General features: G+C 45.1%; 1 protein-coding gene across 1 annotated transcript in view; it reads left to right on the top strand.

Moving 5' to 3' along the window:
* Positions 1-13258, top strand: part of MSH3 (mutS homolog 3) — a 200506-nt gene that overhangs the window by 115898 nt on the left and 71350 nt on the right. The window lies entirely within an intron of this gene.

Below are 13258 nucleotides of genomic sequence, written 5' to 3'. Positions count from 1 at the left end.
AAGGGATAGAAAAGGTCATCTAGTCTAATCCCCTTCCAAGATGCAGGATTTGTTGTGTCTAAACCATCCAAGACAGATGGCTATCCAGCATCCTTTTGAAAATATCCAATGAAGGAGCCTCCACAATCTCCCTAGGTACACTGTTCTTACACTTAGAAAGTTTTTCCTGATATTTAATCTAAATCTGCTATCCTGTAGAATCATAGAATCACAGAATATCAGGGTTGGAAGGGACCTCAGGAGGTCATCTAGTCCAACCCCCTGCTCAAAGCAGGACCAATCCCCAACTAAATCATCCCAGCCAGGGCTTTGTCAAGCCTAACCTTGATCTCGCATCACGCACCCTGCCAGTGCAACCCATGTTAGTGTCCATGAATCAACCCCTGTGGTTGACTAGAGTCTGTATAATTATGCTGCAGTGGTTTATGTGCTCCTTGCGAAGACCAAATTATAGGCATGTGAGTCTCATCAGAGGCCCCAGTGCAGTTTGGAAAGCCCATTCTCTCAAAACCAGCTATTATTTCAGGAACATTTGTAATGCCTCGGTCTTTGGATACATCACAGTCCTGATTGCCTCACAAAGCTCTGCCACAACAACCCCCACAATTGATTTGCCAGCTCCAAACTAGTTAGTCACAAATCTATAGAATCATAGAATATCAGGCTTGGAAGGGACCTCAAGAGGTCATCTAGTCCAACCCCCTGCTCAAAGCAGAACCAGTTCCCAACTAAATCATCCTAGCCAGGCCTTTGTCAAGCCTGACCTTAAAAATCTCTAAGGACGGAGATTCCACCACTTCCCTAGATAACCCATTCCAGTGCTTCACCACCCTCCTAGTGAAAAAGTTTTTCCTAATATCCAACCTAAACCTCCCCCAGTGCAACTTGAGACCATTGCCCCTTGTTCTGTCATCTGAGAACAGTGTAGATCCATCCTCTTTGGACCCCCCCCCCCTTTCAGGTAGTTGAAAGCAACTATCAAATCCCCCCTCATTCTTCTCTTCTGCAAACTAAATAATTCCAGTTCCCTCAGCCTCTCCTCATAAATCATGTGCTCCAGCCCCCTAATCCTTTTTGTTGCCCTCTGCTGGACATTTCCCAATTTTCAACATCCTTCTTGTAGTGTGGATACAGTATTCCAGATGAGGCCTCATCAATGCTGAATAGAGGGGAATGATCATGCCCCTCGATCTGCTGGCAGTGCTTGTACTTATACAGCCTAAAACGCCGTTAGCCTTCTTGGTAACAAGGGCACACTGTTGACTCATATCCAGCTTCTAGTCCTCTGTAACCCCTAGGTCCTTTTCTGCAGAACTGCTGCCTAGCCACTCAGTCTCTAGACTGTAGCAGTGCATGGGATTATTCCGTCCTAAGTGCAGGACTCTGCACTTGTCCTTATTGAAGCTCATCAGATTTCTTTTGGCCCAGTCCTCTAATTTGTCTAGCTCCCTCTGTATCCTATCCCTACCCTCCAGCGTATCTACCACTTCTCTCAGTTTAATGTCATCTGCAGACTTGCTGAGGGAGCAATCCATGCTATCCTCCAGATCATTAATGAAGATATTGAACAAAACCTGCCCCAGGACCAACCCTTGGGACACTCCGCTTGATACCGGCTGCCAACTATAGTATTTTAGGATGGCCAGTTTCCAGATGACTACAACAACTTGCTTCTGGATCAGCCTGGCCTCTCTCATGAGGATGACCTAGTACTGGAATATTGGGACAAACTGATCACAAACCTCCTGGAATATATGCCCGTTCACACGAAAGTGCTGGATCCACTATTGGTCATCCCAGGTCCACGTGACAATGTGATCCAACCAGTCTGTGCTTGTGGCCCTGCTCCAGAAGCACCAGTCTGCCTGGGGAGAATCACTCTCTGAGAAGTGCCTTTGTCAGTTTAAAAACTGCTAGTAAAATGTCCACCTGTGTCTTACAGGGGCTCTGCCTGATTCCTGAAATAGAACTAACAGTGCGAGGTGGAGAAATTCTTCCTCCAGGTCAGGATCCATGTTGCTGGCGCTGGCTTCTGGGAGCATGCAGACACATAATGGGTCAGCTGGCTGTGTTGGGGGGCTAAAATGACACAAAACACTTCAGTCAACTCCCGTGGGATGAACAGACAAGTTTTCCCATAACCCACAATGGTTGTGTGAGAGACTGGGGGGACAGTTAACTCCACTGGGAAACAGAAAAGGATTGTTTTCTTCATTTTATGGATGGGGAGACTGAGACTTTGGAGTGTCACATGACTCACCCGGAATCTTTTGTAGGGGATGCTACAGAACCAGGGATACAATCTGGAATCACCAGATAGTTTATATGGAGAAACAGGAGGTGATAATTGTTTTATAATGGCTTTAAGTTGCAACTCCCTTTGTCCCAGAAGCACTGAGAGCAGACCTATGTTTCAGACCTTAGCTCTGTTTTTATCTGCTACTTTTTATCTTTTTGGTAAAAGAGAAAGAGAATCCCAGAGCTCATACGTTCCATTCCCTTGTCCTGGGGCAAAGTGGTGTGCACTAGGGAGTATTCTCCCATTGGTGCAGAACTCCTTCTGTGAATTGGTGTGCCAGGGACACCAGATTCTCTTGGGCCTTTAGCCCATTGTCAGGATTCTTTCTGGAATTGGGGGAAGAAGTTTATTCCCTATTATCCATCCTAGTTGCCTCAAGTGTCTTCAGAATCCCTGTCCTCCAAACTCCAAGATGTTGCAGTGAAGCACATATTGGGGCCCACTTAATCACTCATGATTTTCTCCAGAATCTAGTTCAATTATTCAGCTCCATCTCCCTGAACATTATATCCTGAAAAATAAGTGAAGTAAATACAGAGATGCACTTCACCCTCAAGCCTTCACTCAAGGAGATTAATCATAGGTCTGCATGTACTTTTCTAATCAATAGGCATGCACCCTCCTGTTGTTCCGTAGTACAAGTCTGAGAGTTTCTTTTCAATTTGAGTCTGAACTTTCCTTTCTGAGTTCTGGTTTCAGCTGTCTTGATGTTCAGAGGTCCAGTAAGCTTTTGCATCTGTCCTTTATTCCTCCAAGTTCAAAGACAGAGACCAGTTTTGAGATGCATTATCCCTTAGTTGAACTGACCTCCTGTGCTTCCGAGTCTATGAAGACATGCATGAAAGTTTATCTTGCTTGTGTTGACTATGAAAGTAGCTCATTTAGTTGCTAAACCTCAGTTTAGCATGTTGCTGAATTAAGCTTTCTAATTTGACTCTTCATTCTTAGTCTTTCACATAACAAGGTGGTGTTTCAATTGCCTCAGTAATTTCTTCCTGAACAGTTTTGAACATCTCTGTTAAAGAGCCTGTGGCCTGTTTACCCAATACACAAATCCCTCCCATTTCCTTTAAAGAAACTACATTCTCTGGATAAGGAGTGAGCCACTGAATTTTACCTACTTGGTACAACTTTCAGAAACAAATTTACAACTTTAAGAAAAAGAAATTCTCATCCTTTTCCATACTGGAACCTCCCTAGAGACCCCCCTCTGATCTAGCCAAAACCTCTTTTCTATATAATAATATGGAAAGAGCAGAGTGGTGATGTCCTCCTGACCCCTGTTCATAATTGCCCAGAGGCACACCTCTACCCTGCTATAACGCGGTCGTGGGAAGCCAAAAATCCCTACCGCATTATAGCTGAAACCCGTTATATCGGGGTAGGGGTGGCAGGGCTCTGGTGGTGATTTAGAGTTCCGGGCTCCAGCCGCTGCGGGGAGCCCCAGGCCCTTTAAATCGCCGGCTGCGGCAGCAGGGCTCCAGTGGTGATTTAAAGGGCCTGGGGCTCCCCACAGCAGCCGGAGACCCAGACCCTTTAAAGCGCCGCCAGAGCCCCACTGCTACCACGCTATATGCGAACCCGTGTTATATCGGGTGTATGCCCACAGGGGGAGCTGCTTTAGGAAGACAAGAACTGTTTGTCCATTTCCAAGACCCAAAGTAGGATGGCTGGCTACCAGTCCTGTATCAGTCATTAACTAAGGTAATGTATTAACCTGACTTGTGAACAGTTGCTCATGACTCCACCTTTTTACCTCCGGGCTAAGAGGGCTGAGGTCCCTACACTGAAAAACTCAAGGGTCACATAATTCCTGCCTAACAATTTCATCACACTTTCTTAGGTGAATTTAGGTGATGGGGCAGAGTTAACTCCTAAAGATTTTCAAGTCACTTCTCGTGCAAGCCCGTCTCCTCGTATGAGACTGCTTTCTATATCCGCTGGTTGAGCCTACATTTATTGATAAGATGGGAGAAGAAGGGAATGAATGACAAGGGAAAATTACTCACTAGTAATTCAGTTTGTCATAATCCCTACTTTTCTCCCACCCTGAATCCCTTCCTCCTCCCCTTGCGCTATGCGGGATTCTCTTTGTGCTGGGAATTGATGCATTTAAAATTTACTGAAGGGCTGGGAATTGAGTATTCTTCTAACTTATAACTTTACCTCTGCTTCTCACTATTTGCCTTCCACTCATCCTCGTAGAGAGTGCTATGTGGCTTGTTGTCTTATCCGCAGGATGGGAGAAGAGGAAAGGCTCTGACAAAGTGAATTACTGGTAATGTTCTTCTCTGTAATGGATGCACCCTAGAAATCTCTGCTTAACTTATTTTCCATTTTGGCTTTTGTGACGGTGCTACCCTGCTGAGGTCACTCAATTAGGGTCAATCAGAGCCTGTTGAGGTCACTCAATTAGGGTGCATTGCAAACAGAACGGGGCAGACAAACCCTAAACGCTGGTGGATATTCCAATACTTAGATTTACCAAGCCAGCACAAAACAGCTTCTGTAGTACCTCACTGGTTACTCAGAAGTCCAAACAACGCAGTTCCCTTAAAGTACCCAGGCTTAGGCCTCCATCCAGACACACCTCTCAGATATGATGCTGATTACTGAAAATCTTATCTCATCATATAAAAGAAAAGGTTCTTCCAATCCCAAAGGATCAGCCATATACCCAGGTCCAATTATAACTTAGATCTTGCCCAAAATACACGCTTATAGTCAATTCTTATTAACTAAGCTAAAGTTTATTAAAAAAAGAAAAGAGAGAGAGTTGGTTAAAAGATCAATATACATACCGACTTGAATTCAATTCTTGAGGTTCAGATACACAGCAGAGATGAGCTTGTAGTTACCAAAAGTCCTTTTAGAAATAGTCCATAGGTTATAGTCCAATGTCCATATTCAGGGTGACTCCAGTCGGTGACTGGCGATCTCAATCCTTGTGGCTTAAGGTTTCCTCCTCTTGAAACCCAAAGCAGATCTGAGATGAAGCACAATCGTGTCCCAGGGTTCTTATACATTTCCAGCAGCCTTTTGGCCTGAGAAAACAATAGGCTTAACTCTCCTTCTTCCAAACATCCTGGCAATTAGCACAGGGTAATTTATTCATTAAACAGTTCAGATACAGGTTACCACAACCTTCAAAGAGACCTATAGACAATAATACTATTTCACTCAAGTATCTTCCTAAATGTTAATATTCCTTTTTTGATCTTTGAATCAAAGCTGTAGCAATAGACAAGACTTGTTTGCTTACATCACAAGACCTGAGCAAACATCTATCCTTCTATCTCTAACAATGCAAACTTGAATTTCAGAGCTCTGTTCATTTACATATCTTCCTAACCAGTCTCTAAAGTTCAGCCATGGGTTAGGTCAGTCTGGGAGGTAATTAACTCTTTCTGGCCCTGTCACCTTTGGATGAGAGATTATATTACACTCATAACATCACAGCTTTGCTGTTCATATTTAGTTTGAAAGACTTATTCGCTGGCATTTGTTGAGGAAGAGGGGTATACTCTCCTGGAAAGCTGTAGGAAAGACTTTAGCTATTCACCTTTCCAATCAGGACATTCTGGGTAGAAAACGCATCATCCTGTAGAGAACCATAGGCCAAAATTTTATAAACCAGATGCTTAAAGAATGGCTTCTAAAGCCATACTTAAGAACCTAAGCACGGGACGTGATTTTCAGAGGCAGTAGGTGTCCACAACTCCTATTGACGTAAATTTTGTGGTAACTTCCTCTTGGAAGTCAGATAAAGCTCTATTTGGCAGATGTATTTTCCCATAACATATGAAGTTACACCCATATCTATCTAATCTTTTGTTTCCAGACATCTAATGCAATTCATTTTAGGCACAAAACAGTACAGAGGGCTGTCCAGTTAGTGATAGCAGCACTGTTTGTTTCATGCAAGGATTAGAAAGTATTTGCTGCATCTGGCAACTGTTTGCTTCCTGTATGGCATAAGCAGTGCTTCAGCTACCATTTAATAAAATACTGTAAGTGCTTATCTGATTGAGCTAAGAATTAAAGGGTGAAAAAGCATTAGCATTCAGTATTTCTAGGAGATCTTGAAATCTCTACATTCACTTCTTGCTACAGGTGTTAGGAACACATTCTGACTAATTTGGTGATTGTAGGCTGTTTGAGTTCATTAGATAATAAATATGGACAGAGTATGGGACGATTGCAGTGCTCCATCATATCAATATATTGAAGTTAATCAGGAGGCAAGCTGTTTTAAAAAGCTGTAAAACCAGCATACCAGCAACCCTATTGTTGTTAGAAACAGTTTACTTTCTTCACTTTCAAGCCCCTACGCAGCGTTGCTCCTACCTGTAGCTATCTCATTATCTAATTAATCTATTTTAGGGATTTTATAGTGACAATTGTAGCATCTAAATTCTTCCCAGGTAAACAGAGCTGTATAGTGTGTCCATAGTAGACTTCATGGAGTATTCTGTTCTTGTTCTTCTTTCCCTGGTTACAGGGGGCTATGTTTGGGGTGATTGCTGGGTTGTGTTCGTGTGGTGGGGAAGGTTGGTTATCTAAGGGTATGTCTACAGTACGGGATTAATCCGAATTTAGATAATTCGGATTTGAAAAACAGGTTGTATAAAGTCGAAATGAATGCGGCCACACTAAGCACATTACTTCGGTGGTGTGCGTCCAAGTACCGGGGCTAGCGTCGATTTCTGCACCGTTGCACTGTGGGTAGCAATCCCATAGCTATCCCATAGTTCCCGCAGTCTCCCGCGCCCATTGGGATTGTGGGTTAAGATCCCAGTGCCTGATGGGACAAAAAACATCGTCGCAGGTGGTTCTGGGTACAGCCTCACCTCCTCCCTCCGTCCCTCCATGAAAGCAACGGACGGCAGACAACCTTTTTCGCGCCTTTTTTCCTGGGTGGGTGAACACTGCAGACTCCATACCACGGCAAGCATGGAGCCCGCTGAGCTCAAGACAGCAGTCATGAATATTGTAAACACCTCGCGCGTTCTCGTGGAGTTTATGCTCAGCCAGGACCAGAGAAACGAGGCGAGGAGGCAGCGGCGGCGGCAGCGCAGCGACAAGCATGATGAGGACATGGACACGGACACGGATACAGAATTCAGTGAAACCACAGGCCCCGGTGCTTTGGAGATCATGTTGTTAATGGGGCAGATTCTATCCATGGAACGCCGATTCTGGGCAAGGGAAACAAGCACAGACTGGTGGGACCGCATAGTGTTGCAGGTCTGGGACGATTCCCAGTGGCTGCGGAACTTTCGCATGCGTAAGGGCACTTTCATGGAACTTTGTGACTTGCTGTCCCCTGCCCTGAAACGCCAGAATACCAAGATGAGAGCAGCCCTCACAGTTGAGAAGCGCGTGGCGATAGCCCTGTGGAAGCTTGCAACGCCAGACAGCTACCGGTCAGTCGGGAATCAATTTGGAGTGGGCAAATCTACTGTGGGGGCTGCTGTGATGCAAGTAGCCAAAGCAATCACTCAGGTGCTGCTACGAAAGTTTGTGACTCTGGGAAATGTGCAGGCTATAGTGGATGGTTTTGCTGCAATGGGATTCCCTAACTGTGGTGGGGCAATAGACGGAACCCATATCCCTATCTTGGCACCGGAGCACCAAGCCACCGAGTACATAAACCGCAAGGGGTACTTTTCAATGGTGCTGCAAGCACTTGTGGATCACAAGGGACGTTTCACCAACATCAACGCGGGCTGGGCGGGAAGGGTTCATGACGCTCGCGTCTTCAGGAACACTACTCTGTTTAAAGGGCTGCAGCAAGGGACTTACTTTCCGGACCAGAAAATAACCGTTGGGGATGTTGAAATGCCCATAGTTATTCTTGGGGACCCAGCCTACCCCTTAATGCCATGGCTTATGAAGCCATACACAGGCAGCCTGGACAGGAGTCAGGAGCTGTTTAACTACAGGCTAAGCAAGTGCAGAATGGTGGTAGAATGTGCATTTGGCCGTTTAAAAGGTCGCTGGAGATCATTATTGACTCGCTCTGACCTCAGCCAAAGAAATCTCCCCATTGTTATTTCTGCTTGCTGTGTGCTCCACAATCTCTGTGAAAGTAAGGGGGAGACCTTTATGGCGGGGTGGGAGGCTGAGGCAAATCGCCTGGCTGCTGATTACGCGCAGCCAGACACCAGGGCGATTAGAAGAGCACACCATGAAGCGCTGTGCATCAGAGAAGCTTTAAAAACCAGTTTCATGGCTGGCCAGGCTACCGTGTGAAATATCTGTTTGTTTCTCCTTCATGAAAACCCGCCCCCTTTATTGACTGATTTTCTGTAAGGAACCCACCCTGCCCCTTCCCCCATCTTTCTTTCAAACCAAATAAAGTCACTATCATTTAAAAATCATTTATTCTTTATTAATAGATTAGAAAAAGAGGGAGGGAACCCGGGTGGTATTTGGGAGGAGGATTGCTGGGAAGGAAAAAGCCACAAAGAAAAGGTTAAAAAAATGACAGCCTTTTGCTTGGGCTGTCTACTGGGGTGTAATGGGAAGGTGTACGGAGCCTCCCCCCCCCGAGTTCTTACACGTCTGGGTGAGGAGGATACGGAACATGGGGAGGGGGGAGGGTGGAACAGGGGCTGAAGCGGCAGTCTGTTTTCCAGCAGCCGTTCCTGAACCTCCACCAGACGCCGGAGCAGCCCCAGCGTTGCATCCTTCATCCTCTGGTCTTCCTGCCGCCACCTCTCATCTCGAGCGTCTCTCCTCTCCTCACGTTGGTCCCCCCTCTCCTCACGTTGGTCCCTCCTGTCCTCACGTTCACTGACTTCTTTCCTATACTTTGAAACTGTTTCCTTCCACTCATTCACATGAGCTCTGTCACTGCGGCTGGATTCCATAATTTCCGAAAACATCTCCTCTCGCGTTCTCTTCTTACGACGCCTTATCTGTGATAACCTTCGGGATGGAGGAGAGAGGCTTGAGGAATTTGCAGCTGCTGTAGGGAGGGGAAAAAAGAGAGAATTGTTTTAAAAGCTACATTTTGCAGAACAATGCTTATACTCTTTCACAGTGACCAACACTGTTCACATTACATAGCACATGTGATTTCTGTGCAAGGTCGCATTTTGCCTCTTAATGCTGAGTGCCTGTGGCTTTGCTGCTAGAGATCACAGTTTCTGGGCAACAGAATTCGGCTTGCATGCGGCCATGGTAAGCCATTGTTTTACAGCTTCTGCACCCTCCTTTCCCACATACCAAGCATAGCCTGTAGAGTGCTGCAGAAGCCTGGCCAATCTCAGCCAGTTGGGGGGGGTCAGTGTGGGGGGGCTTGTCTGGGCCCCTTCAGGCAAGTAGAGTGCTGCGGTTTTTCTGTTAATATTCAGCAGCACCAGAAAACAAACTAACCACCCCCTCTCTCGCCATGAATTCTCTGGGATGATCGCTGTATCCCTCCCCCCCACCGCGTGGCTGGTATCAGGGAAGATCCCTGCAGGCACCAAACTAACCCACCCCTCCCCGCCGCCGCCCCCCTCCCGCCATGAATTCTCAGGGATGATCACGGTACCCCTCCCCCCACCGCGTGGCTGGTAACAGGGAAGATCCCTGCTAGCCAAACGCGAAAAACTCAGGGCCAATTTCCCATCTGCGCTTGGCTAACTGCAGGGAAGGATTTATTTTCCGCCACAGGCAAACAGCCCAGTAGGAACGGCCACCTCTGTCCCCTTAATTAAGTTCCCGTATTTCAACCAGGTTACCAGGAGTGATATCACTCTCCTGAGGATTACACAACAAGATAAAGAACGGATGTTGCTTGAATGCCAGCAAACACCGGGACCATACGCTGCCAGGCTTTGTCAGGCAATGATACCAGATTACTTGCTGCAAGCATGGCGTGGTCAAGTGTCCTACCATGGAGGAGGGAATAAGGATGCACTGCCCAGAAACCTTCTGGCAAGGCTTTCAGAGTACCTCCAGGAGAGCTTCATGGAGATGTCCCTGGAGGATTTCCGCTCCATCCCCATACACGTTAACAGACTTTTCCAGTAGCTACAGACTTTTCCAGTAGCTGAACTGACCGCGAATGCAAAGTCAGGCAAAGTAATCATTAAAAACCGTTTGCTTTTAAAACAAGTTTTATATTTTAAAAGGTAAACTCACCTGAGGTCCCTTCCATGGGGTCAGAGTCTTGGGTACTGGCTTGGGAGGCTTGGGAGGGTACTTCAGTCAGGGTGATAAAAAGATCCTGGCTGTTGGGGAGAATGGAGTGCTGTGTGCTCTCTGCAAGCTCATCCTCCTCCTCCTCCTCCTCCTCCTCCTCCTTCTCTACCCCATCGGCAGAATCCTCAGGCGTCGCTGATGAGACTATCCCCGACCCAGAATCCACGAACACAGGTGGGGTAGTGGTGGCAGCCCCCCCTAGAATTGCATGCAGCTCGGCGTAGAAGCGGCATGTCCGCGGCTCTGACCTGGAGCGACCGTTTGCCTCCTTTGTTTTTTGATAGGCTTGTCTGAGCTCCTTGACTTTCACGCGGCACTGATCTGAGTCCCTATTGTGGCCTCTCTCCATCATGCCCTTGGAGATTTTTTCAAAAGTTTTTGCATTTCGTCTTTTAGAACGAAGTTCTGCAAGCACTGAATCCTCTCCCCATACAGTGATCAGATCCAGTACCTCCCTCACGGTCCATGCTGGTGCTCTTTTTCGATTATCAGCCTGCATGGTTACATGTGCTGATGAGCTATCTGTGGTCACCTGTGCTCTCCACGCTGGGCAAACAGGAAATGGAATTCAAATGTTCGCGGGGCTTTTCCTGTCTGCCTGGCCAGTGCATCCGAGTTTAGATTGCTGTCCAGAGCGGTCACAATGATGCACTGTGGGATAGCTCCCGGAGGCCAATACCATCGAATTGCGGCCACACTAACCCTAATTCGAATTGCTAAAATCGATTTTGGCACTACTCCGCTCGTCGGGGTGGAGTACAGAAATCGATTTAAAGGGCCCTTTACATCGAAATAAATAGCGTCGTTGTGTGGACGGTTGCAGGGTTAATTCGAATTAAAGCTGATAAATCCGAATTAAAGTCGTAGTGTAGACCAGGCCTAAATCATAGTGGTTATAGTGGAAAAGCTTTATCAAATAGGGGAGTCTTGCAGCATGTCCTAAAGGTGGTCGGATTGTGTATTAATCTAATCTCTGCTGAAAATTCTTTTTACAGCAGAATTCTTTCATCTGAGAACACCTCCCTTCTTTCTCAAGTCTATCTCACTTACTGACTTTTTAAAAAAATAACTAACATGGGTCACACAATATGTAACAATAAATATTTCACATAATCTTCACTATTCTAACCTACTCTTTCCCATATCTCTCCCTTGACCCATTACTTATTTTTTCTGGGTGTGATAATTTAGTTTCAATTGTAAAGTTTTGGAATTAGTGACCTTTTGTTCTTATTTAGAAAATACCATCTCTGGCATAGCATAAATAATAATATACTACTATGAAGTGTAAAAGTCTCTGGCTCTTTTCGAGAAAGCCCCGACAATCTGGTAGTATTTCATTTAGGTCACAATTGACTAAAAATTCCAAAGTAGTATGTTCTGGTATCTAATTAATTGTATAACATACGTTGTTTGTAGGGTTGTCAATCGCAGTTAAGTCAAGCGACTCACTCAAAACAAATTAACTCGATTAAAAATTAATTGCAATTAATCGCAGTTTTAATTGCACTGATCATAAAATACCAATCTAAATTTATTATAAATATTTTTGGATGTTTTTCTACATATTCAAATATTGATTTCAAATTGTAACACAGAATACAAAGTGTACAGTGCTCACTTGATTATTTTTTATTACAAATATTTGCACTGTAAAAAAGATGAATAGTATTTTTCATTTCACCTCATACAAGTACTGTAGTGCAATCTCTTTATCATGAAAGTGCAACTTACAAATGTCGAATTTTTTTTTACATAATTGCACTCAAAACCAAAACAATGTAAAACTTTAGAGCCTACAAGCCTACTCAGTTCTTCTACTTGTTCAGCCAGTCACTAAGACAAACAGGTTTGATGGGAGATAATGCTGCCCGCTTCTTACTTAGTCACCTGAAAGTGAGAACAGACATTCAAATGGCACTGTTGTAGCTGGTGTTGCAAGATATTTAAGTGCCAGATATGCTAAACATTCATATGCCCCTTCATGCTTCGACTTCTAGGTTGCAATATCTTTTGTTCATCTTTTCTGCAGAGCAAATATTCGTAATAAAAATAGTAATATAAAGTGAGCACTCTACACTTTGTGTTCTTGGTGAGTTTAGGAGTGAAAAGAAGGGAGAGTTGGGGTGGTGGTTGGAGAGGCAAGTGGAGTTAAGGAAAGGATTTTTTTTTTTTTAAGATGGGAGACACTAAAGCATATCTGTATTGTTAGGGGAAAGGCCTGTAGGTTAAAGAGAAGAGTATGGGAGGAGATGAAAATGGGATGGGTTGGGGACCCTGGTGCAAGTGGAGAGGCTAGAGGAGAAGTACAGACGAGAATCTTCTGCATCTGTGACTGGAGAGGAGGAGGAGAATGTAGTGGGGAGAAGGGAGGAAACCAAAGTGCGGGAGAAGGTCACTTTGTATATTGTCTATTTTTGTCATGAAAGAAATCAGCAACATTTTGATTTCAATGAATTGGCATTTTCCAATGGAAAAACATTCCTTTGAAAAATTTCCAACCAGCTCCAGTTATCACTGGGTTAAGAGGACACAGCTTCAAGTTGTTATACTGAAATGTTCTCTCCTTACTTTTACCCCCATGCTGTACTTGTCTCCTATGAATTTCTGCACACTCCCTGACCACTCCTTTTAATTCTCAGTCACCATGCCCACAGCAAATATAGCTGCCTCAGTTTCTGACACTTTCCTTACCCCATTACCCACACTAAACCCTGTCTTCTGAATGCATTGCTTCCCCAACTCCTCATTTACCCTGGTGGA

Source organism: Malaclemys terrapin, chromosome 6, assembly GCF_027887155.1.
Source record: "Malaclemys terrapin pileata isolate rMalTer1 chromosome 6, rMalTer1.hap1, whole genome shotgun sequence".
Classification (NCBI taxonomy): Eukaryota; Metazoa; Chordata; order Testudines; family Emydidae; genus Malaclemys; species Malaclemys terrapin.
Note: the sequence above shows the minus strand (reverse complement) of the source record. Positions and strands in the feature narration are given on the sequence as shown.